The 25,164-nt window shown below is 36.2% G+C and overlaps 1 protein-coding gene and 2 pseudogenes across 1 annotated transcript in view; 2 read left to right on the top strand and 1 right to left on the bottom strand.

Annotated features, from left to right (window-relative positions):
* CDC27 (cell division cycle 27) overlaps positions 1-25,164 on the top strand; it is an 803,505-nt gene that overhangs the window by 323,432 nt on the left and 454,909 nt on the right. The window lies entirely within an intron of this gene.
* Positions 1-25,164, bottom strand: part of LOC125927693 (tRNA modification GTPase MnmE-like) — a 58,313-nt pseudogene that overhangs the window by 9,311 nt on the left and 23,838 nt on the right.
* Positions 8,732-9,099, top strand: LOC125927346 (iron-sulfur cluster assembly 1 homolog, mitochondrial-like; annotated as a pseudogene).

The raw sequence follows: 25,164 nt of genomic DNA, 5'->3' as shown, positions 1-25,164 counted from the left end.
AAAAAACTGTAGAGCAGATCAACGAAACCAAGAGTTGGTTTTTTGAAAAAATAAACAAAATTGACAAACCTCTAGCCAGGCTTCTCAAAAAGAAAAGGGAGATGACCCAAATAGATAAAATCATGAATGAAAATGGAATTATTACAACCAATCCCTCAGAGATACAAACAATTATCAGGGAATACTGTGAAAAATTATATGCCAACAAATTGGACAACTTGGAAGAAATGGACAAATTCCTAAACACCCACACTCTTCCAAAACTCAATCAGGAGGAAATAGAAAGCTTGAACAGACCCATAACCAGCGAAGAAATTGAATCGGTTATCAAAAATCTCCCAACAAATAAGAGTCCAGGACCAGATGGCTTCCCAGGGGAGTTCTACCAGACGTTTAAAGCAGAGATAATACCTATCCTTCTCAAGCTATTCCAAGAAATAGAAAGGGAAGAAAAACTTCCAGACTCATTCTATGAAGCCAGTATTACTTTGATTCCTAAACCAGACAGAGACCCAGTAAAAAAAGAGAACTACAGGCCAATATCTCTGATGAATATGGATGCAAAAATTCTCAATAAGATACTAGCAAATCGAATTCAACAGCATATAAAAAGAATTATTCACCATGATCAAGTGGGATTCATTCCTGGGATGCAGGGCTGGGTCAACATTCGCAAATCGATCGTGATACATCACATTAACAAAAAAAAAAGAGAAGAACCATATGATCCTGTCAATCGATGCAGAAAAGGCCTTTGACAAAATCCAGCACCCTTTCTTAATAAAAACCCTCGAGAAAGTCGGGCTAGAAGGAACATACTTAAAGATCATAAAGGCCATTTATGAAAAGCCCACAGCTAACATCATCCTCAACGGGGAAAAACTGAGAGCTTTTTCCCTGAGATCAGGAACACGACAGGGATGCCCACTGTCACCGCTGTTGTTTAATATAGTGCTGGAAGTTCTAGCATCAGCAATCAGACAACAAAAGGAAATCAAAGGCATCAAAATTGGCAAAGATGAAGTCAAGCTTTCGCTTTTTGCAGATGACATGATATTATACATGGAAAATCCGATAGACTCCACCAAAAGTCTGCTAGAACTGATACATGAATTCAGCAAAGTTGCAGGATACAAAATCAATGTGCAGAAATCAGTTGCATTCTTATACACTAACAATGAAGCAACAGAAAGACAAATGAAGAAACTGATCCCATTCACAATTGCACCAAGAAGCATAAAATACCTAGGAATAAGTCTAACCAAAGATGTAAAAGATCTGTATGCTGAAAACTATAGAAAGCTTATGCAGGTAATTGAAGAAGATATAAAGAAATGGAAAGACATTCCCTGCTCATGGATTGGAAGAATAAATATTGTCAAAATGTCAATACTACCCAAAGCTATCTACACATTCAATACAATCCCAATCAAAATTGCACCAGCATTCTTCTCGAAACTAGAACAAGCAATCCTAAAATTCATATGGAACCACAAAAGGCCCCGAATAGCCAAAGTAATTTTGAAGAAGAAGACCAAAGCAGGAGGCATCACAATCCCAGACTTTAGCCTCTACTACAAAGCTGTAATCATCAAGACAGCATGGTATTGGCATAAAAACAGACACATAGACCAATGGAATAGAATAGAAACCCCAGAACTAGACCCACAAACGTATGGCCAACTCATCTTTGACAAAGCAGGAAAGAACATCCAATGGAAAAAAGACAGTCTCTTTAACAAATGGTGCTGGGAGAACTGGACAGCAACATGCAGAAGGTTGAAACTAGACCACTTTCTCACACCATTCACAAAAATAAACTCAAAATGGATAAAGGATCTGAATGTGAGACAGGAAACCATCAAAACCTTAGAGGAGAAAGCAGGAAAAGACCTCTCTGACCTCAGCCGTAGCAATCTCTTACTCGGCACATCCCCAAAGGCAAGGGAATTAAAAGCAAAAGTGAATTACTGGGACCTTATGAAGATAAAAAGCTTCTGCACAGCAAAGGAAACAACCGACAAAACTAAAAGGCAACCAACGGAATGGGAAAAGATATTTGCAAATGACATATCGGACAAAGGGCTAGTATCCAAAATCTATAAAGAGCTCATCAAACTCCACACCCGAAAAACAAATAACCCAGTGAAGAAATGGGCAGAAAACATGAATAGACACTTCTCTAAAGAAGACATCCGGATGGCCAACAGGCACATGAAAAGATGCTCAACGTCGCTCCTTATCAGGGAAATACAAATCAAAACCACACTCAGATACCACCTCACGCCAGTCAGAGTGGCCAAAATGAAGAAATCAGGAGACTATAGATGCTGGAGAGGATGTGGAGAAACAGGAACCCTCTTGCACTGTTGGTGGGAATGCAAATTGATGCAGCCGCTCTGGAAAGCAGTGTGGAGGTTCCTCAGAAAATTAAAAATAGACCTACCCTATGACCCAGCAATAGCACTGCTAGGAATTTATCCAAGGGATACAGGAGTACTGATGCATAGGGGCACTTGTACCCCAATGTTTATAGCGGCACTCTCAACAATAGCCAAATTAGGGAAAGAGCCTAAATGTCCATCAACTGATGAATGGATAAAGAAATTGTGGTTTATATACACAATGGAATACTACGTGGCAATGAGAAAAAATGAAATATGGCCTTTTGTAGCAACGTGGATGGAACTGGAGAGTGTGATGCTAAGTGAAATAAGCCATACAGAGAAAGACAGATACCATATGTTTTCACTCTTATGTGGATCCTGAGAAACGTAACAGAAACCCATGGGGGAGGGGAAGGAAAAAAAAAAAAAAAAGAGGTTAGAGTGGGAGAGAGCCAAAGCATAAGAGACTCTTAAAAACTGAGAACAAACTGAGGGTTGATGGGGGGTGGGAGGGAGGGCAGGGTGGGTGATGGGTATTGAGGAGGGCACCTTTTGGGATGAGCACTGAGTGTTGTATGGAAACCAATTTGACAGTAAATTTCATATATTAAAAAATAAAAAAAATAAAAAAAAAGAAAACCCAGAAATACACTCACAATTATATGGTCAATTAATCTTTGTCAAAGGAGATAAGAATATCCAATGGGGAAAAGATAGTCTCTTCAATAAATGGTGCTGGAAAAACTAAACAACCGCATGCAAAAGAATGAAACTGGACCACTTTCTTACACCATACATGAAAATAAATTCACAATGTATTAAAGACCTAAATGTGAGACCTGAAGCCATAAAAATCCTATGAAAGAGCACAAGCACTAATTTCTCTGGCATAGCCATAGCAACATTTTTCTAGATATGTCACCAGAGGCAAGGGAAACAAAAGTAAAAAGAAACTATGGGGACTTCATCAAAATATAAAGCTTATGCACAACGAAGGAAACAATAAACAAAACTAAAGGCAATCTACTAAACGGGAGAAGATAATTGCAAATGACATATCCAATAAAGGGTTAGTATTAAAAATATATAAAGAACTGATACAACTCAACATTCAAAAACCAAATAATCCAATTTAAAAATGGGCAGAAGACGTGAACAGACATTTCTCCAAAGAAGACATACAGATGGCCAACAGACACATGAAAAGATGCTCAACATCACTCATCATCAGGGAAATGCTAATCAAAACTGCAATGAGATATCATCTCCCACCTGTCAGAATGACTAAAATAAAAAACACAAGAAACAACTTTTGGTGAGGATGTGGAGAAAAAGGAACACTCTTGCACTGTTGGTGGGAATGCAAACTGGTATAGCCAATGTGGAAAAACAGTATGAAGGTTTCTCAAAAAAGCTAAAAATAGAACTACCCTTTGAATTGCACTACTGGATGTCCACCCCAAAAATACAAAAACACTAACTGAAAGGGATACATACACCCCTACGTTTATAGCAGCATTATTTACAATAGCCAAATTATGGAAGCAGCCCAAGGGTCCATAGATAGATGAATGGATAAAGAAGATGTGGTAAATACACACACACACACACACACACACACACACACACACACACACCCCAGAATATTATTCAGCCATAAAAAGAATGAAACCTTGCCATTTGCAACAACATGGATGGAGCCAGAGAGTATATATGCTAAGCAAAATAAGTTAGTCGGAGAAAGACAAATACCATATGATTTCACTGATGTGTGGAATTTAAGAACCAAAACAAGGAGAGGGAGAGAGGGAGAGAGAGAGAGAGAGAAACCAAGAAATAGACTCTTAACTATAGAGAACAAACTGATGGCTACCAGAGGGGAGCTGAGTGGGGTGATCGTGAAATAGGTGATGGGTATTAAGGAGTACACTTGTGATGAGCACTGAGTGAGGTATGGAATTGTTGAAATGACTATACTGTACACCTAAAATGAATATATCACTGTATATTAACTACACTGGAATTAAAATAAAAACTTAATAAAAAAGAAATTGAGCTTAACAGAGGGGGGAGTTTTGAGGGTTCAGCTCTTAGAGGGATAAGGATTAGGAAAAGGGAATCCCCCAGGGACAATGTAAGGAACAGTAACTCTGGGAGAGATCAGGAATTTATGAGGACTTTTGCAATGTTTACTGAGACAAGATATAAATCCCTCTGTCCTTTCCCTTCCCAAATCATCAGTAACATCTTTCCTCAATACTGATTTTGTGGGAAAGGATTCTTTTTCACAGCTGAACTCTGTACTTGAATAGTACAGAGTAAGAGACTGTTCAAGCAAGAGCTGGAGGATGGGTGCAGGTAACAAATACCTGAACATGTGTCACTTTAAAATATAAAGATCATAAATAGAACCATTAAACTGAACTCTGGAGGTCACAGATGCAGCTCACCATCAGTGGGTAGTAATTTTTGTAGTTCCAGACATTCCTTATCATTGACTTCTATCCCCATGTCTCCAAGAATGTTTTTCAGATCTGTGGCATCAATCTTTTCTCCTTTGAAAATACAGAAGGTTTATAGGTGAAAATTATAGAAATTAATTACTCAGTATTATGTAAGTTTAAGAGGTTCATAAGAAAATGTTATTAACCTATATGATATGTACTTTTAAATATACTTAAAATAGCTTATATGGCATCATTCCCAGTTGGGGATTAAAGAGTGAAAGTAAAATGGAATGTGGAAATACAGTGTGTCATTAGAAGTCAAAGCAAATTTGTTCCTAAATTATTGATATAATAAAGGCTCCCTTAATTTGGGGGATAATGAACAGAATAAAATCTAGTTACCAAATTGGATAGTGAATTGCCAAAAGAAATGATTATAGCAGGAGATCTTATACTGACTTATGTAATTGATCGTTGACAAAACCACATTATCTTGAGCTTTCCAAAACTTTACCTTATTTATTCATGTGCTTACCTAAAATTTAGCTGTTTACATGTAGGTGAAGACACATATACATATATGAGAAAAAAATCTGTACAGTACATAGGACATGTTATCAAAAGCAAGTCTTATAGTTTATTTTTCAAACAGATAATCCAAGATCAAATGGATTTTATCAGGCAGAAATATTTTATATTTTATAATAACTGGGTAAATGGCAAAATTAATATGGACAATAGACTACTAGGAATATAAAAATTTAAATATAATTTATTATAAAGCATTAGGATTTCAGTGTCATAGAAACTCACCTGTAAACTCTTTCATTTTCATTGTCACATTTTTCAGATCAACCTTCCCACCACCTGTAGGACAAAAAGCAGTCACAGACCAACAATGAGACTGTTCCTTCTGCTTTCTCTACTTATGATACCTGTCCCCCAACTAGAACATTGATATCATCTTGAATTTTAGTTCCAGACTATTATATTACATTTTTCATCATATTTACTTAGATATAAGAATGCTTTTTAAAGTTTTTTCCTCCACTTTGTTTCATGCATCTCAGTTTTTTCCCCTGTATTCAGATTCTGTTATTTTGTTTATAGTCGGTTTTTTGTTCTCCTGTTAACTATTTATACATTTCTTTTGGTTCCTGATGCTATAAAATTTTATATGACTGTTTAGGTACAGGTTGAAAATATATTTTTTTAATTTTTTAATTAAATAAATAAGTTTATTTATTTTGAGAGAGAGAGAGCACACACACAAGCAGGGGAGGGGCAGAAAGAGAGGGAGAGAGAGAATCTCAAGCAGGCTCCACATTGGCAGCACAGAGCCTGACACAGACCTTGATCTCACAAACCCTGAGATCATGACCTGAGCTGAAATCAAGAGTCAGACACTTAGCCAACTGAGGCATCCAGATGCCTGAAAAAAATTGTTTTATTTGACTTAGCTCTCAGTGTTCCCTTTCAATATAGGACAACAGGGAAGGAAGGATAAGAAGAAATGAAATGATAATATATAAATAATTCTGGGAAAACATTGTATAAAACAAAAACAGTATCATCTTGAATGAGGATAAAAGTCCAAAATAAAATCGGATTATGATAGATTAAGGATGCATATTGTAATTTCTACAATAACCTTTGAGGCTTCTAAATTAACAAGAAAAATAAAAAATAATTAGTCCAAAAGGAAGGCAAGAATGGAAGGAAACAGAAAGTTGAACATGTACAAAAACAGGAATTCAGTAAAAGTAGATTTAAACACAAATATGTCAGTAATCTTATAATTACTACTAATATTGCAAAAACGATTTTCAGATTGCTAATTGTTTAGGGTTTTTGCATGGTAATTGGTTAGGATTTTTGCATTGTTTGTTTATACAAAGATTAGCCTGTGATTTTCCTTTTTTGTGTTGTCTTCATCAAACTTCGGTATAAAGATTATGATAGTTCCAAAAATCAAACTGGCAAGTGTTTCTTGTTTTTATGTTTTTTGAAGAGTTGAGTAACGTGGAAATTATTTCTTACTTATATGCTAGGTAAAATTCATCAAGGAAGTGATCTAAGCCTCTAAAATTTAAGAATTTAAAATATCTGAAATCTAAGGATTCAGAGAAGTCAAAAGTAAAAGGATGGATAAGTATAGACCATACAAACACTAAGCAAAGGTAGAGTAGGAATATTAACATCAAACAAAATAGGCTTTAAGAAAAAGCTTTTCTAGTAATAACAAAAAGAAGTTTAATTCACCATGAAGATGTCATAATTCCAAACTTGTATGCTCGTATTAACATGGTGTCAAAAAAAACAAAGAAAAATATAAAATTATAATTAGAAATAAAAATCCAAAATTACACTGAGCAAAATTTTTTAAAGTTCATTTATTTTGAGATAGAGAGTGTGCGAGCAGAGGTCAGGGGCAGAGAGAGGGAGAATCTTAAGCAGGCTCCATGCTGTCTGCACAGAGCCAGATGTGGGGCTCAAAGTCACAAATTATGAGTTATGACCTGAGTCATGAGCCATTCAGGCACCCAGGGGGAGATTTGATACATCTTTGTCAGTAGTTAATAGAATAAGCAGATATTAAGATATTAAATCATTAAGACTTTAGGATATTTGAACAAGAAATTTAACAAAGTTGATTTAATGGAGATATAGGCAACACCGTACCCAATAATTTCAGAATGCATATTTTTTCACATAGGGAATATTAAGCAAAAATCACCATGTACTGGATTATAAAGCCAAATCTCAACACACTAAAAAGTAATGGCTATAAGCAATTCAAAAATAATAGTAAGGAAAGTTTCACTTAGAAGAGCACTAAATAGAATAAATCACCTAGGAATAAAGTTAACAAAAGAAGTACAAAGATCATACTTCAAACACTACAAAACATTGTTGAAAGAAATAAGTCAAAACTCTTAGCAAAATAGGAATAGAAGGGAACTCCTTTAATCTGATAAAAGTTATATATATAAAACTTCAATAAGGTAATACTTAATGGTGACATATGGAAATGTTTCTCTTTGCGATCAGAAATGAGGCAGGCTGGGGCACCTGAGTGGCTCAGTCAGTTGAGTGTCCGACTTCAGCTCAGGTCTTGATCTCATGGTTCATGGGTTCAAGCCCCACATCGTGTTGACAGCTCAGAGCCTGCTTCAGATTCTGTGTCTCCCTCTCTCTCTGCCACTCTCCCACTCATGTTCTGTCTTTCTCTCTCTCAAAAATAAATAAACATTAAAAAAATTTTAATTAAAAAAAAAGAAATGAAGTAGGAACTCTTGGGTGGCTCAGTCGTTTAAGCATCTGACTCTTGATTTCAGCTCAGGTCACAATTTCATGGTCCTAAGATCGAGCCCCCACATCAGGTGTGGTGCTGAGCATGGAGCCTGCTTAAGATTCTCTCCCTTCCTCTCCCTCTGCCCAGCCCCCACTTGTGCTCTCTCTCTCTCTCTCTCTCTCTAAAAGAAAAAAAGGAAAAGAAATGAGGTAAGGATGTCCGCTATCATCACATTTACAATACTATACTGGAAATTCTAACTGAAGCAGTAAGGCATGATGAAGAAATAAAAGGCATAATGATAGAAAAGAAAGAAAACTGCCATTATTTGGAAACATAATTATATATGTAGAAAACTCAGGAGAATATTCAGATAATTATAATTTATAAAAGTATAGAAAGGTTGCTGGGTACAAGGTCATTACACAAAAATCAATAATATTTTTTATGTATCAGCAACAAACTGAAAAAGAAAAAAATTTAAATATACCATTTTCAATAGTATAAAAAATACCTAAAAATAAATCCATTGCATTAAATGCAAAACTTTACCTAGAAAATTATACAATAGCCAGCCCAGGACACCAGAACACCAAGAAGATGATGTTAACTTTGTTAGTCCAAGCCACTGTTTGGACTGTGAGGAAAAGGAAGATGCAGGCCGACCCACCTGCCCCTACTCTGACACTTTCAGCAGTAAACAACTTCTTAAAAATAAGTTTGAACACATAGGTGGGAAAGTTTGTGTTCAAACCAGGGATTGTAATAGCTTTTCTTATATTCTAGAATATACCAAAACAAAAGTAGATTCCGATGGGGACGTTGTTCAAGATGGAGTCAGAGTGTTCATCAAAAAGAAAGCACAGCTAACACTTTTAGGAACAGAATTGGTCTAAGTTGAAGAGTCTGTGTTCAACAACCCCAACAAGAAAAGAAACTTGTGGCTGTGGAGAAAGCTTTAATATGTGAAACCTCGGGACTAGTCTGGCTGTAAGCTCCTGGAGGCTTGTGGAAGTCTGCGGGCTTACGGAAAAAATCACGTGACTGTTATATGCTTAAGGTTTATAATGTATAACTGCCTTGTGAGGAAAATACAGTGATGCATTTTGAAAATGAAGCCACTATGTTAGACTCTAGATGGTGTTATTTGTATTCTTTTTAGGGGACAGAAAATGAGAAGCCATCACTTTTGGGGGGGGTCATTTTTCTACTTTTCCCCTTCCTTTTAAAAAATTCATGTATAATTAACATTCAGTAAGTTTTAGATGTACAATATCCTAATTACACAATTTTATACATTTCTCAGTGCTCATCAAGATAATTCTACTCTAAATCCTCTTTACCTATTTCACTCACCTGCTCCACTCACTTTTCTGTTAAGGAAAAAAATCCTACTCTGCACTTAACTCTCTTGAATCTTTTCTGTTAGAACTAATTCCGTTACAGTTGCCTTTCTGAGAGGATTTTGGGAAATGTATTCTTAATAGGTGTGCAGTCATTAGATCTCTGTTGAATGGCCTGACTGCAAATCCATTGGTATTTTCCTGACCAGTTGACAGCTTTTAAAATTTAGAGGTAGGACTGACTTTTAATCATTAAAAAAATTTTTTTAGTGCTCACAAGTTTATATTTTTAGGTTTGATAACGATTCTTGTGTATTTTCTAAATACACTGACAAAACAGATTTGGAGGTTTACATACGTCTTAGGACACATACTAGGCAGGTAAATTACATTAAAAAGATTGGTCTTCATAAAAGATCTTCCCAGAGAGCATTAATATTTTTTTTTAAGTTTTCACTTAAATTCCAGATAGCATTAGGGGTGCCTGGGTGGCTCAGTTGGTTAAATGTCCAACTCTTGATTTCAACTCAGGTCATGATCTCACAGTTTGTGAGTTTCAGCCCCTCATAGGGCTCTGTGCTGACAGCACAGAGCCTGCTTGGGATTCTCTGTCTCTTTAACTCTCTACCCATCCCCTGCTCACTTGCTCTCTCTCTGTCTCTCAATAAATAAATAAATAAACATTAAAAAAATTTAAATTCCTGGGGCGCCTGGGTGGCTCAGTCGGTTAAGCATCCGACTTCAGCTCAGGTCACGATCTCTCAATCTCCGAGTTCGAGCCCTGCGTTGGGCTCTGGGCTGATGGCTCAGAGCCTGGAGCTTGCTTCTGATTCTGTGTCTCCCTCTCTCTCTGCCCCTCCCCCATTCATGCTGTGTCTCTCTCTGTCTCAAAAATAAATAAACGTTAAAAAAAATTTTTTTTTTAAATTTAAATTCCTGATAGCATTAATCTTTTCCCTCTGCTTTTACTGTGATTATCTTAAGTTCTCTTAGTCTGTCAATAAGATTTCAGCCACATCTATTTTTTACTTTGATGTTTATAATTTATTTAGTAATTCTATAATGATTGCTTAGTACTTTGTTTCTTTAGTTAGGCAATTCCCCTTGTTTTATTTTTAAAATTTAATTATTTTTTAATTTTATTTTTTATGGTTTCAAGTTTTAATTAATTTTTTTAAATGTTTTTTAAAATTTATCTTGAGAGAAAGTGTGCATGAGAGGGGGATGGGCAGAGGAGAGGGAGAGAAAGAATCTTAAGTCTGAAGCCAGGCTCCATCTCAGGACTGTGAGATCATGGTGCGAGCTGAAATTAAGAGTCAGATGCTTAAGGGGTGCCTGGGTGGTTCAGTCAGTTGAGCGTCCGGCTTCGGCTCAGGTCATGATCTCACGGTTCGTGAGTTCGAGTCCCGCATTGGGCTCTGTGCTGACAGCTCAGAGCCTGGAGCCTGCTTCAGATTCTGTGTCCCCCTCTTTCTCCACCCCACACCTGCTTGTGCTCTGTCTCTCTCTGTCTTTCAAAAAAGAATAAACATTAAAAAAAATTAAAAAAAATAGAGTCGGATGCTTAAAACCAACTGAGCCAGCCAGGCGCCCCTCAAGTTTTTACTTAAACTCCAGTTAGTTAACATATAGTGTAATATTACTTTCAGGAGTAGAATTTAGTGATTCATCACTTCCATACAACACCCAGTGCTCATCACAAGTGCCCTCCTTAATCCCCATCACCCATTTAGCCCACCCTCCCCACCTTCCCTCCAGCAACCCTGTGGGGATAAGCTTAGGAATCCCCCAGGTTTACACCAATGGGTTAACAAGGCATAAAGAAATACAAAGTCATAAAATGCTCACACCCAAGTTTGGGTAAACTAGATTGGCACTCCAAGAATAGGGGGGTGCAAAGACACCCTGAGAATAGGGAGGCACAAAGGTGCCAGGAATAGGGAGGAGCAAAGGCACCCCAAAATAGAGAGGGGGTGCAGAGGTCCCAGAATAGAGAGGGAGAGGCAAAGGCCTAAAATAGGTAAGGTGCAAAGGTGCCAAATATATAGGTGTATGAAATTTTTTTTTAATGTTTATTTATTTTTGACAGAGAGAGAGAGAGCATGAGCAGGGGAGGGGCAGAGAGAGAGAGGGAGACACAGAATCCGAAGCAGGCTCCAGACTCTGAGCTATCAGCACAGAGCCCGACACGGGGCTTGAACCCACAGACCGTGAGATCATGACCTGAGCTGAAGTCGGATGCTCAACTGACTGAGCCACCCAGGCGCCCCTGATAGGTATATGAAATGAACAAGATTAGATATTCAGGGTGGAAGCACCCCCAAGTTAGTACTACAGCAGAAAATCTGCTTTCATAGGAGAATAGGGCCAGGTTAGGTAAATTGGTGAATTGGACTATGGACCGCTGTGCTGCAGGCAAAGCAGCCCGAAGTGGGAGATGGTTAACGTAAGAAAAGGTGCCTTATTAACCCTGAGGTTATTTCCCCTATCTGCCTTATCCCCTAGGCTGGCAAAGATAAACAGGTATGATAAAGAGCGCCTCCTGTCTGCTGTTAACAACCATCTACCCATCTGCCTGGTGCCCAGATTTTGTTTTATATTGACCCAAACCCCAAACACTGTATATCTTCAAAACCCCCCTTTTCCCTCACGTCCCCAAGTTAACGTTCCTAGTGTGTCTCTTTGTACACACCCATTACATTTGGGTGTAAGCCTTCTGATCTGAATAAATATGGGGCAAGGGCCCTTATTCGGGGCTCTTGTCTTTTCCCCAGACATTATCCATCTCTTGCTTTAATCTTGTGTCCACTCTTTTGCTGGTCAAAAGAGAACTTTAGACTTAGAGTCTATCACACAACCCTTAGTTCTTTATCATTTGGAATCTGTTTCATGGTTTGTCTCTCTCTCTTTTTTAAAAAAAAATTTTAATGTTTTATTTATTTTTGAGAGAGAGAGCACAAGCAGGGGAGGAACAGAAAGAGAGGGAGACACAGAATCTGAAGCAGGCTCCAGGCTCTGAACTGTCAGCACAGAGCCTAACAAGGGGCTCGAACTCACGGAACCATGAGATCATGACCTGAGCCAAAGTCGGATGCTTAACCGACTGAGCAACCAAGGCACCCTTGTCTCTCTCTTTTTTTTTTTATAAAAAAATTTTTTTTTAAGGTTTATTCATTTCTCAGAGACAGAGAGAGCATGAGCAGGGGAGGGGCAGAGAGAGAGGGAGACACAGAATCTGAAACAGGCTCCAGGCTTTGAGCTGTCAGCACAGAGCCCGATGCAGGGCTTGAACTCATGGACTGCAAGATCATGACCTGAGCCAAAGTCAGATGCTTAACCGACTGAGCCATATGGGTGCCCCTGTCTCTTTTAGTGCCACCATGTTATGTAACCTTCTCATTTTGAGATCTAGTTTTATTGAATCCATGAAATTGCTCTGTAATGTGAATTAATTGTCAAGTACTTCTTTTTGGTTGTTCCTTAGGTTAAACTGACTATATTACTACAAGATGGGGTTATTTGTTTTTTGCATGCTATCTTCCTTCCATTCCATCTTCTTTCCTTATTTTTCTTTTGCTATTTTTCTCTGCTGTGCTAATGCTAGAATTGGTGCCATATCCTTTCTTTTCGTTTTGCATATACTTCAGCAGTTGTGTTCAGATTTTCATTTTATTCTCAGGATTTAATGTAACAATGTTTAGTTGCTCTTTTGATAGCATCTCAGACCAGTTAGCTTTCTTCAGCTAGATGTATTTAAAGAAAACTGTTCTACTCACTTCTATTGTAATCGGAGAGTGTGGTGATATGTTACATGGTCTTCATTATATGTGAGCCCTGCTCCCATATCTGAGGTTTGGTTTAATGTCCCAGCAGGGTTCGTTGCTCTAGTTAAGTAGAATGAACTCGGTAAAGACATTTAACCAAACCACAGATCTGTGCATGGGATGGTATTCTTGGGCTTCCCATCAGACCTTCAATTCTGCCTGTAGCTCTTTGTTCTTGTTCACTTTGTTAGGTATTGGAGGAAAGAAAAACTAGACAGATTTTGGTTTTTTCATCATCTCAAACTGGAATCCTCTGGACCGGTTTAGATAGTATTAAAATAAATTGAAGAATTGAAAGAACTTACTCCTAAAACTCTCTGTGCCTGTCACCTTTTGTTAGAGTGATAGGTGGTGGTGGACAGTTGATAGATGCAATTATTTGATAGGTTTTTGCAATTATTATTATTGGTCTCTCGATTTTTTTCCCTTCTTTGCTCAACATAGGTAATTTATTTATTTTACACTGGAAAAATGTTCATTTTATTAATATTTTCAACATCTTAATCTCATGTTATATATAACATATTGTAATAGTATTATTATGCTTGATATCTAGTATGTTTTTAAAATTCTTAGTATGTTTCTCTCTATCCCTTTTTAGTCTTTCTGACTATATCAGAATAGCTGAGGCATATATACTGGAAATAACCATCCGTCAATGTTTTAAATATTTTTATTTTTTATATTTATTTTTATTAAAAACATTTTAAATGTTTTTATTTATTTTTGAGAGAGAGAGAGAGAGAGAGAGAGAGAGAGAGAGAGATAACAGCAGAAGAGCAGAGAGAACAGGAGAGAGAGAATTCCAAGCAGGTTCCACACTGTCAGCACAGAGCCTGATGCAGGGCCTGAACCCATGAACCATGAGATCATGACCTGAGCTGAAATCGAGTCGGACACTCAACCAACTGAGGCACACAGGCACCCCAACCATTAGTCAATTTGAATCATTCTTCATCATAGGCTGTTCTCTTATTGTTTAGTGTTTCTTTGAAATGTTTCTCATTCTGTTTTCATTTTCTTCTTTATTCTTTGATCTGAGAATGGTTTGTCAGTACTCTCACCAATTTTAATTATTCATAGTAGAACACTCTCTTAAAGAAGAGACAGGATATACTTTCACGTGAAACTTGAATTCAGCCACATCCTTTAAAAAATGCCCTGTTGATACTAAATAAACACTATCACTGGTCTATGGATACTCTCAAACCCAAGCTGTCCTAAAGGGAATGCATTTTTATGTGCAATGCTCACCATCAACTGGTAGGTTTTGTGAAAAATCTTCAAGTTCTTTGTGTGACAGCTTAATCCCCATATTTTCCAGAAATGGGACGAGGTTATTCATAGCCACCTTTCCTCCTTAGGAGAGACAAATTATCATAAAAACAACCAAGATGCAGAAAAACTCCTTACTAATTCATGTATATTATGGTTATCACTTTACTCATGAAGACTTTAAGGTCCAGTAAAAGCTAGTCAACGGTATAAGGAGGGTCAATTTTAAGACTAGATGGAGAGTCTCATCCTCAGACTGTATCTTGTTGTTCATATCAACATAGTGCAAGTTCGAAAGGGGCTGGGTAATTTCCTAGGGATTTATGGCATATACCACATATCCATAAATATTGGGAAATACACATGTGAAATTTTTAACGTAATAAAAATAAATCAGTGTATATGAAAAATAAGAGAATATCACAGATATATCTGCTTTCTCATCATACTTCTCACTCACTTTGAAGAGCCTTCACACCATCCAGCAGCCTTTTTTGATACACCTTTCCTTCAGCTGTAAGAAAAGACATGATTCACGGTCAGAGAAAAATAATAAGGGAGATTCACCTAAATAATAAATATTCTACAATTCTCTCCCTATTTCCATAATTTCAAAAAAAAAATAGACTTGTTAATGATTTTTCTGAAATGTACCTAATTTCCTCTCAAATAATGACAAAGTTGGTTTGGAGAAAGATTTTTAATGAGGCAAATTTATTCACTTTTGCATAAAAGGCAAGGATTAGTGGTTTAAAACTTATAAAACATATCTCATTTGATTTATTTTTACCTTTGACTTCTTTCCTTACATTCTTTCTTTTTCCATTTTTACATTTTTCCACTTACTCTCAGGAATATTAATGGAACCAAGGACAACAATACACATATCTTATTGGCAAGATTAAGTGAAATAGCTATTGATTACCATAATGAAAATGAAATGACCCTGGTTTTTTGGGTCACTTAGTTTTTATTCTAAAATAAAAACTAAAATTTTAGTTTTATTCTAAAATAATTATTTAGAATTATTCTAAATAATGTTAAAAGTTTTCAAAAATGATTAAATAAAACAAAACAACCTGTAACAATCTGACAGCATTTTAGAAGAAAATCTCACAGGCAAGTAGTCTAAACCCCTTGAAGTATACATATATATTTTAAATCCTTACCATCAACTGGTAGAGTTTTTACTAAATTAAAGTATTCCTTGTCTGTGACCTCCACTTTCATGTCTTTCAGAGCACTGTCTACATCACTGACATCAATTTGCTTTCCTAGAAAAGACAGAAATGGTAATAAAAAAGAACTTGCGAAGAACACAAAATTAGTGAGTTTGATTACAATCAAATGCTGCTAACTAGCAATATTTTTACTCATGTGCCATTAAGATAATTTCATCGGTACTTAAGAATCACATAATCTATAACAAACAAAAAAATTAAAATAAACTTTTTTTTAATGTTTATTTATTTTTGAGAGAGAGAGAGACAAAACATGAGTGGGGAGGGGCAGAGAGAGAGGGAGACAGAATCTGAAGCAGGCTCCAGGCTTTGAGCTGCCAGCCCAGAGCCCAATGTGGGGCTCGAACTCATGAATGTGATCCAATCACGCATGACCTGAGCTGAAGTCGGACACTCAACCGACTGAGCCACCCAGGCACCCCCCAAAATTAAAATTTATTATCACCTTGGCTGGTTTATAAATATATAAATAATAAAATAATAATTTGGGTCTTTTCTTCACAAAATAGAAATGTAAGTAGTTCTCCTGATGGTTTGAAATTGTAATTATGTTAGGAGCAGTATAATGTTAGGCACATAAATCTAGAAAGATACAAAGATTATATGCCTTAATATGAATTAAAAATTAGTATAATATATATAAAAACACACATAGTGATGCTTGTTAAAAAGTATGTTTCAAAACAGGGCCTCAGGCTTCCACAATAATTTTTGTTTTGTACTATTTTTATGGTAAATAATCTTTTGATTATTATACTTTTGTAACTTTAAGAAGGAAAAACAATTTTGGTTTAATTAAGACTTTTGTTTAAATCAGTGTAAAGGGAATCTCTGAAGTTTGCTGCCTAGAATCCTAAACTTTTAGTTCATAAATTAGGTATGTTGCATATTTCAAGTGCATATGTCTAGTATAAATTTCTTTTTATTTATTCTGCTTAAGAGTCACTTGGCTTCATTAGATTTATACTATTTATCTGTTCTGGAAAGTTCTCTTCAAATATTGCCTCTGTCTTGTTTTCTTTCTCTTTTCTTCCTGGAATTCCAAATAGATATATATAAGATTTTCTTATCTATCCTCAGTGTCTCTTAACCTCTCTTTCATAGTCTCCATTTCTTTGTCTTTCTGTGCTATACGCCTTGTAATTTCTTAAGTTCCTTAGTTCTTTCTTCAGCTATTTATAAATCCTTCAAATATTATATTTATTTATTTTTTTAGTGGCTGAGTAATAGTCCAGTGTCTTTTTTTTCTTCCAAATTTTTATTTAAATTCTAGTTAGTTAACATATACTGTAATATTGGTTTCAGGAGTAGAATTTAGTGACCCATCACTTACATATAACATCCAGTGCTCACTCCAACAAGTGCCCTCCTTAATGCCCATCACCTATTTAGCCCATCCCCTGCCCACCTCCCTCTATCAACCCTCAGTTTGTTTTCTACCATTAAGAGTCTCTTAAGGTTTTCTTCCCTCTTTTTTATTTCCTTCCCATATGTTCATCTGTTTTGTTTCTTAAATTCCACATCTTAGTGAAATCATATGGTATTGTCTTTCTCTGACTGACTTAGTTCACTTAGTATAACGCACTCTAGCTCTATCCACATTGTTGCAAATGGCAAGATTTCATTCTTTTTGGTGGCTGAGTATTATTCCACTGTATATATACACATCTGCTTTATCCATTTATCAGTTGATGGACACGTGGGCTATTTCCATAGTTTGGCTATTATTGATAAATGAAACTAAGAGCTGGTTCTTTGAAAGAATTAATAAAATTGATAGCCTCCTAGCCAGACTTATCAAAAAGAAAAGAGAAAGGACCCAAATAAATAATATCATGAGTAAAAGAGGAGAGATTACAATCAACACCACAGAAATACAAATAATTATAAAAGAGTATTATGAAATTTTATATGTCAATACACCAGACAATCTGGAAGAAACGGACAAATGTTTTAAATTTTTACTATTTTCACCTCTCAAAAGTCTTTTTGGTTCTTTACCAAATTGCTTGCTCTTTACTTATGTGTTCCAGCCTCTCCTTTGATTATTAAACTATATTAAGCATGCTTATTTAATAATTTTTGGTCTGATAATTCCAAAATCTAAAATCTCGGGGCACCTGGGTGGCTCAGTCTGTTGAGCGTCCGACTTTGGCTCAGGTCATGATCTCACAGTCCGTGGGTTCGAGCCCTGCATCGGGCTCTGTGCTGACAGCTCAGAGCCTGGAGCCTGCTTCAGATTCTGTGTCTTCCTCTCTCTGACCCTCCCCCGTTCATGCTCTCTTTCTCTCTGTCTCAAAAATAAATAAATATTAAAAAATAAAAATAAAAAAACCAAAATCTAAAATCTCTGCTCATCTGCTAAATGTTGTTCATTATGGGGGTCTTACTCATGGTGACTTGTTTCTTTGTATGTTTAATAATAATTTTAAACTATAAACTGCTCTTTATGTGAAATTTTTGTTTTGAGAAAGAGAGTACCCTTCAAGACAAGAGTCAGATTGATTCATTCTAGATTATCAGTGCATGAGGTCAGGTGACACTTCAGGAGCATTAACATAGCACATCAATACACAAAGACCATCGCTTATTATAGATTATCCCTTAATTCAGTAGCCTTGGCTATATCCTCCTTGCTTCAGAGAAACAGCCGTTTCTAAAGTTAGTCAAAACATCTTCAGATCTCACATTAAGATCATATTTAAATCTGACAGCACTATATACAATTATAATCTCTACTGCTACCTGAAAGTATCCAATATCGTTTTGACTAGTTGGTTACTAATAATGGACTATTGCTACTTTCTCCCCATATTACTATCAATGGTGTAACACTCTCAATCCAGGGACTCTATTTCCTTCACCGGTAGAGAAGAATTCTACTTCTGTAATTACAATTTCTGGAGTTCAAGAAGGGTCCATATCCTAAACAGATCATTTGGAAACTTCAGTACCACACTCTGATTTAATATTATTTGTTGGTGGGTCTTGTCTTAAAAGTGAAAAGGGACACAGTAGGCTAAATATGCAATAATTGGTTTAGTTTCTCTTGAAAGATCCAAGTCCTTAACTGATATAATATTGGTTCAAGTGACTGAACATTGCCCTTTCTAGAGATTTCAAACTGGTAAAACTAAAGGATAGGTGACATACTTTTGTAGTAATTATTACTTGGTGCTTTGATGCTGCTCAAAGAAATTGCTATCATAAAGGAAGAAGTCCACAGTAAAATAGATGATATAATGACTAGAGAGAATGCTGTAGCAGATCATCTTATTAAATAGACTGTGCAGAAAAGAGTTAACACAGCAAACCTAAGTCTGCGATCTTTACAAGAGCCTGCTTGCCAGGTGGTACTTGGCTGGCATATGGGAACTCGGATTTCAGAATGTTCCCTCCAATATCAACTGATAAGCCTAAGTCACTGTGCCTAGACTTGTGCAAACAATGCGATTTATGGTGAATATTTGTTTTTCTTCTGGGAGTCTGGTATATTGAGAGTTGTTAGGCAGAGGGTGCCTATGTGACAAGCCTCCAATAAAAAACCTTGGGCACTGAGGGCTTAATGGGCTTCCCTGGGCACACACGTGAAACTGCATTTTTGCTGCTGGAGGGAAAGTATGTTATGTGTGACCCTTCATAAGAAGAAGAGCATAGGAAGCCTTCACATAGATTCTTCTAGAAGCTGCCTACGTGTTTTTCTCTTACTGATCCAGCTATATCCTTTGTGTTTACCCTTTGCATCATACAGTTCTATGGGTTTTGACAAGTGCAATATGTCACATATTTACCATTACAGTAACATACAGAACAGTTTCACTGAACTAAAATTCCCTTGTGACTCTCGTGTCCATCACTCCTTCCTATGCCACCCCCCGTAAACTCCTGGAAACCACTGATCTTTTAACTGTCTCTATAGTTTTCCCTTTTCCAGAATGTAATATGTTGGAATAACACAATATGTATGTAGCCTTTTCAGACTGGCTTCTTCCATTTAGCAGTATGCATTTAAGATTCCTTCATGTCTTTCCATAGATTGATAGCTCATTTCCTTTTATAACTGAATAATATTTCATTATGTGAAGGTACCACCATTTGTTTATTCATTCTTTAATTGAAGGTCATCTTATTTGCGTCCAAGTTTCAGCAGTTATGAATAAAGCTACTATAAGCATTTGTGTGCGGCTTTTGTGTAGACATGTTTTCAGCTCATTTGGGTAAATACCTAATTTGCAACTGTTGGATCTTATGGTAATACCGATTAAGTTTAGCTTTGTAAGAAATTGCCCAACTGTCTTCCAGAGTGACTCTGCCATTTTGCATTCCACCAACGATGAATAAGAGTTCCTCTTGTTAGCCATTCTAATAGGTACGTAGCATTCTCTCATTGTTTTAATTTGCAATTCCCTAATGACATATGATGTTGACCATCTTTTCATATCCTTATTTGCCATCTGTATATCTTCCTGGGTGAGGTGAATATTCAGATCTTCTGTTCACTTTTTAAAAAATGTTTGTTTATTTATGAGAGAGAGAGAGTGTGCAGGGGAAGGGCAGAGAGAGATGGGGCAGAGAATCTGAAGCAGGGTCTGGGCTGACAGCAGAGAGCCCAATGCGGGGCTTGAACTCATAAACCATGAGATCATGACCTGAGGTGAAGTCAGATGCTCAGCCAACTGAGACACTCAGGTGCCCATGTTCACTTTTTAATTAGGGTTGTTTTCTTATTGTTTAGTTTTAAGAATTCTTTGAATATTTTGGATATAAGTCCCTTATCAGATATGTGTTTTGCAAATATGTCCTTCCCGTCTGTGGCTCATTTTTTCATATTAAAAACTAAAGTTCGTGTTTGTTTTTTTTTTTTTAAGTTTATTTATTTATTGTGAGAGAGATCATGCTCACCCATGCAAGTAGGGAGGGGTAGAGAGAAAGATAGAATCCAAGCAGGTTCTGTGCTGTCAGTGCAGAGTCGGACATGGGGCTCAAATTCATGAACCACGAGATCATGACCTGAGCCAAAACCAACAGTCAGATGCTTAACCAACTGAGCCACCCAGGCGTCCCTAAACTAAAGTTCTTTCTGAGTGACCTCTTATAGATAAGAAAAACATGTGTAGGATCAGATTCAAAGATTCCATTATAGAATCACAAAATTTGACTTCAATTTTGTAAAGAAATATTTGGAATGGTCAGATTATAATATCCATGACAATAAGATCCAGCAAAGTCAGGATTTTTACCTCCTTGCATACATTTCAAATTGATTATTTGCCACAATCCTACATAAAACAACATATCACTGTAGGAATAAAAACCCCACATTATTGTATCTTTAATTTTATTTTGAGAGAGAGAGGGAGAGAGGGAGAGAAAGAGAGAGAGAGAGAGAGAGAGAGAGAGAGAGAGAGAGAGAGAATGAATCCCAAGCAGGCTTCATGCTAGGCATGGAGCCTGATGTGGTCCTCAAACCCATGACCCTGGGATCATGACCTGAGCCAAAATCAAGAGTCAGACGCTCAATCAGGTGCCCCAAATTTGCCACATTATTAAAAACTGATTAAGATATTTTGTATTATATTAGAGGACATCACCAATTCATGCCTCCTCTGAAATAAAAATAACTCTGGAAAATCTGTAACCTTGAGCCCTGAATTAGAACTATACCTTGAGGGACCATTTGGGCATTTCCAAATGGATTTTATATAGTTGCTTCTGAGTTATGAATATGTACTAATAATATTATGTTTATTTTCTGGATGGGTTGAAACACTCTTTTGTCAAAAATCCATAGCACACATAGTGGTTAACAAACTTTTAGATGTCCTGTTACCTACCTAGAGCATTCCATCTTATCTATTCAATTGTAGGGCAATATATTTTCTTTTGGTAATTATTCATGATTATACAAGAAGTTTTGCCTATTATTCAGAAATTTCACTGTCTTTTGAACACAAAAACTTCTGGGAATATTTAAGAGACATTATCAGAATTGGAAAATTACATTAAAGACCTCAAACTGAGGTTCTTCAGAGAGTCCAAGAAGCAGGTGGTTCATATAATTCACCTGCTGACCCCAAATCCGAGATCCTCAGAACAAGCGGAAAACTGCATGAAGTAGACAGCTTCCATGTAAGATCATGAGAATAAGAAAACACTGATTATCAGTGCTTTGTATACTTTTCACGTATTTTTATTCTTATTTTGTCATATTTATTCTTTTTATTACTTAATTATATACTTCTGATTTAGCCTATCATGATCTCCCTTACTACTACCAATAACTTATTAAAGTTTAAGTTTTACTAGAGACGATCAGTTTGCTACAGTTAGGACAATCCTAACTCTATAACTCATCCTTTTACTAGCAAATCAATTTAAAGAACTGCTGTGGGGTTAAGTGACAATTTATGTGTATGAATTGTGCATGACTTTCCAATACTCTTGATGGACCTTGCCTTCTTATAAAGAGTCCATGAGATTAGAAACTTTTCTGGGGAAATAAATAATATCTAGTGGAACAGATTCCTAAGTATAATGTATTCCATCTACAGTAATAAAAAAAATTTGTGGCTGACTGAGCATATCATACAGTCCATGCCCTATTATTCAGTACAATAAGCCAGGTAAAATTCCCGGGATAAATGATAGAATTGCCTTCAATTTTCTTTTGACTAGAGGGGATTTGCCCCATTGTTAATAGTGCGTATTGTACTTAGATTCATACCATAGACCAATTTATCTAAGAAAAGATAACTTGATCATGTAAGGTAGACTTAAGGCATTATTGGGACTAGTTTTCTTTCAGGCCTAAGAAATACTGGACCATGATTCTAGACTGCCTTCCATTTCCTTCTTATAACACCTTCAGCTAGTTTTGTTTGTCTCACAGCTGTTTGAGTTCTGCTTTTCAGAGTCTTAAATGCTTCTATGTAGCTGCTGTATGAACAGATAATTAAACAAATGATTCAGAGACAAAACCAGGACGAAACTATCCTGACATTCAGATGTCAGCTCATCTCAAAGAAAATCAATAATGGTGAAGGTCTGGACAGTTCCTGGTAATCTCTCCTAGGGCTATGGTTGAGTGAGGATCAAATGGTGGAATTAGGAATAAAAACATTCTCACATTATTAAGAAAAGTCTGTTGCTATAATACAACATTATCAAAAGAATACAAATTGTGAAAGACAGAACAAAATGTATTTGGACAGTACCATATTCTATTGCCAGATGAAAAACAAAGACCTAAGGTCACCTGCTGTATTATGCGGAGTGAATACCAGACTTAAAAATATATATTGTTCCTTATTTATAATAAAAGGCACATCTTCATGTTGGAGGAAAATACTACATATAATAATATAAGGCTAATATCACTGCGCAGAAAACTATGTTGTTGATGACCTATTCAAATAATTATGTCTACATGTAGTATCTCAGTTATAACCTAAATTTTGAAATTTCTTCTCATAGGTAAAGACCTAGTACCTCTGTTGCAAAAGCACAGATTATCAAAAATAAATAGGTTATCAAAGCAAGCAGAAATATTTAATCAATGAAATGTTAAAATAGTGAAATTAACAAATAAAGGGATGGTAGAAAATATCATTTGAACCGTGTAAAGAATTAAGTAACTTTTCACTTACCTAAAACAGAACTCAATTCTTCAATCAACGTATCTAGTTTGACCTTCCCTTTATCTACAAGTCAAGACAAAATTTACACACTGAAAAATCCAAACTCAAAAAAAAAATAAAGCATAAAACACTTAAATTATGAACTAGAGTAGAGCCTAGATGAGAGCCATTCACTATATCTTGTCCTTTTTTAAATTTATAATTCTTGGATTTTGATAGATAGCTCCATTATCTGCAAGGGACACTAAGATTGTTTGAATCATACAGTTTATCTTAGGTAAAATGTTCTCTTAAGTCTTTTGGATTCGTTCTGTTTCGAACTCCATGTTTCTTTAGGAATGGCTGATAACACATGACTGGTATACATTTAAAACTATTGTCTGTGGTATTATGTTGCTTTCTATCATTGGAGAAAGACAAAAAATTTCAGGAAAAGGATCAATGAAGAGCAAAGTGTGTGGTAAAACTAAAGCTTTTAAATTTTGCTTGAGGGAAAAATGTCATGAAGGGAGTGGAAAGATGATTTGAAAGAGATTGGTTGGAACCAACAGTTTAGACACTGACATCAGATTTCCTGGATTTGGGAATAGAGTAGTGGGGAAAAAAAAGATAAAAATCTTGGCTCCACAAAATTTACATTAATTTGTTTTGTTTATGGCTGTATTCCTAAGGCTAAAATAGAGACTGCTAGGTGTTAGGTGTTCAATAGACATTGTTACATGAATGAATAAATTAATTTATCATAAAAATGCTTAGCACTGTGTCTGGAATATTGCAAGACTTGATGCATATAAGGTAAGAGGGGTTCACTGAAAGTCTTTTTTCTAATTAAAAAATTTCTTAATGTTTATTATTTATTTATTTTTGAGAGAGAGAGAGAGCAAGCAGACCAGGGGCAGAGAGAGAGACTATCCCAAGCAGACTCCACGCTAACAGTGTAAGGCCTGACACAGGGCTTGAACTCAGGAACTGTGAGATCATGACCTGAGCCAGACACTTAACTGACTGAGCCACCCAGGCACCCCCATTGAAAGGTTTTAATCGGAGGAATGACAAAGTCAGATTTTCACTCTGGTTAAGTCATTCAGGCTAGTGTATACAGAATGAATTTTTTTTTTTAAATTTTTTTCAGAATGAATTTAAGGCAGTGTGACCAGTGGCTGTTACACCAATCGGGACCCTTCTGTAGCAGTAAGTGAAGGATGATGAAGATTCATCAGTAGGGTAGCAAAGTCAGAGAATATGTCTTTGGGATATGTTTAGGAGGGAAAATGAGGGAACATAAGTCAAAGATAGTTTGTGGCTTATTTCATGGGCAATTGTGGGTAGATGACAGCAGCAGAGGAATAAGAAAATAACTAGGAATGAATTTAACAGGGAAAATAGTTTACTTTTCATATGTTGAATTTGGATTTCCACTGGGAAATCTATGTCTCAATATGGATTTGTTGATATAGGAGATCTCTTAATTGATCTCCGTTTAATCAACCTGATGACCTGAACTATATTCATCATTCATACTGATGCTGATGGTATGCTAAACTTTTATATCTAGTAAGCTACACTTTTTTTTCCTTTTTTTTCATTCTTTTATTTTTTTTCAATATATGAAATTTATTGTCAAATTTGTTTCCATACAACACCCAGTGCTCATCCCAAAAGGTGCCCTCCTCAATACCCATCACCCACCCTCCCCTCCCTCCCCCCCCCCATCA

Source organism: Panthera uncia, chromosome E1, assembly GCF_023721935.1.
Source record: "Panthera uncia isolate 11264 chromosome E1, Puncia_PCG_1.0, whole genome shotgun sequence".
NCBI classification, from domain to species: domain Eukaryota; kingdom Metazoa; phylum Chordata; class Mammalia; order Carnivora; family Felidae; genus Panthera; species Panthera uncia.
The sequence above is the reverse complement of the archived record's forward strand: the minus strand, read 5'-3'. Positions and strand labels throughout refer to the sequence as shown.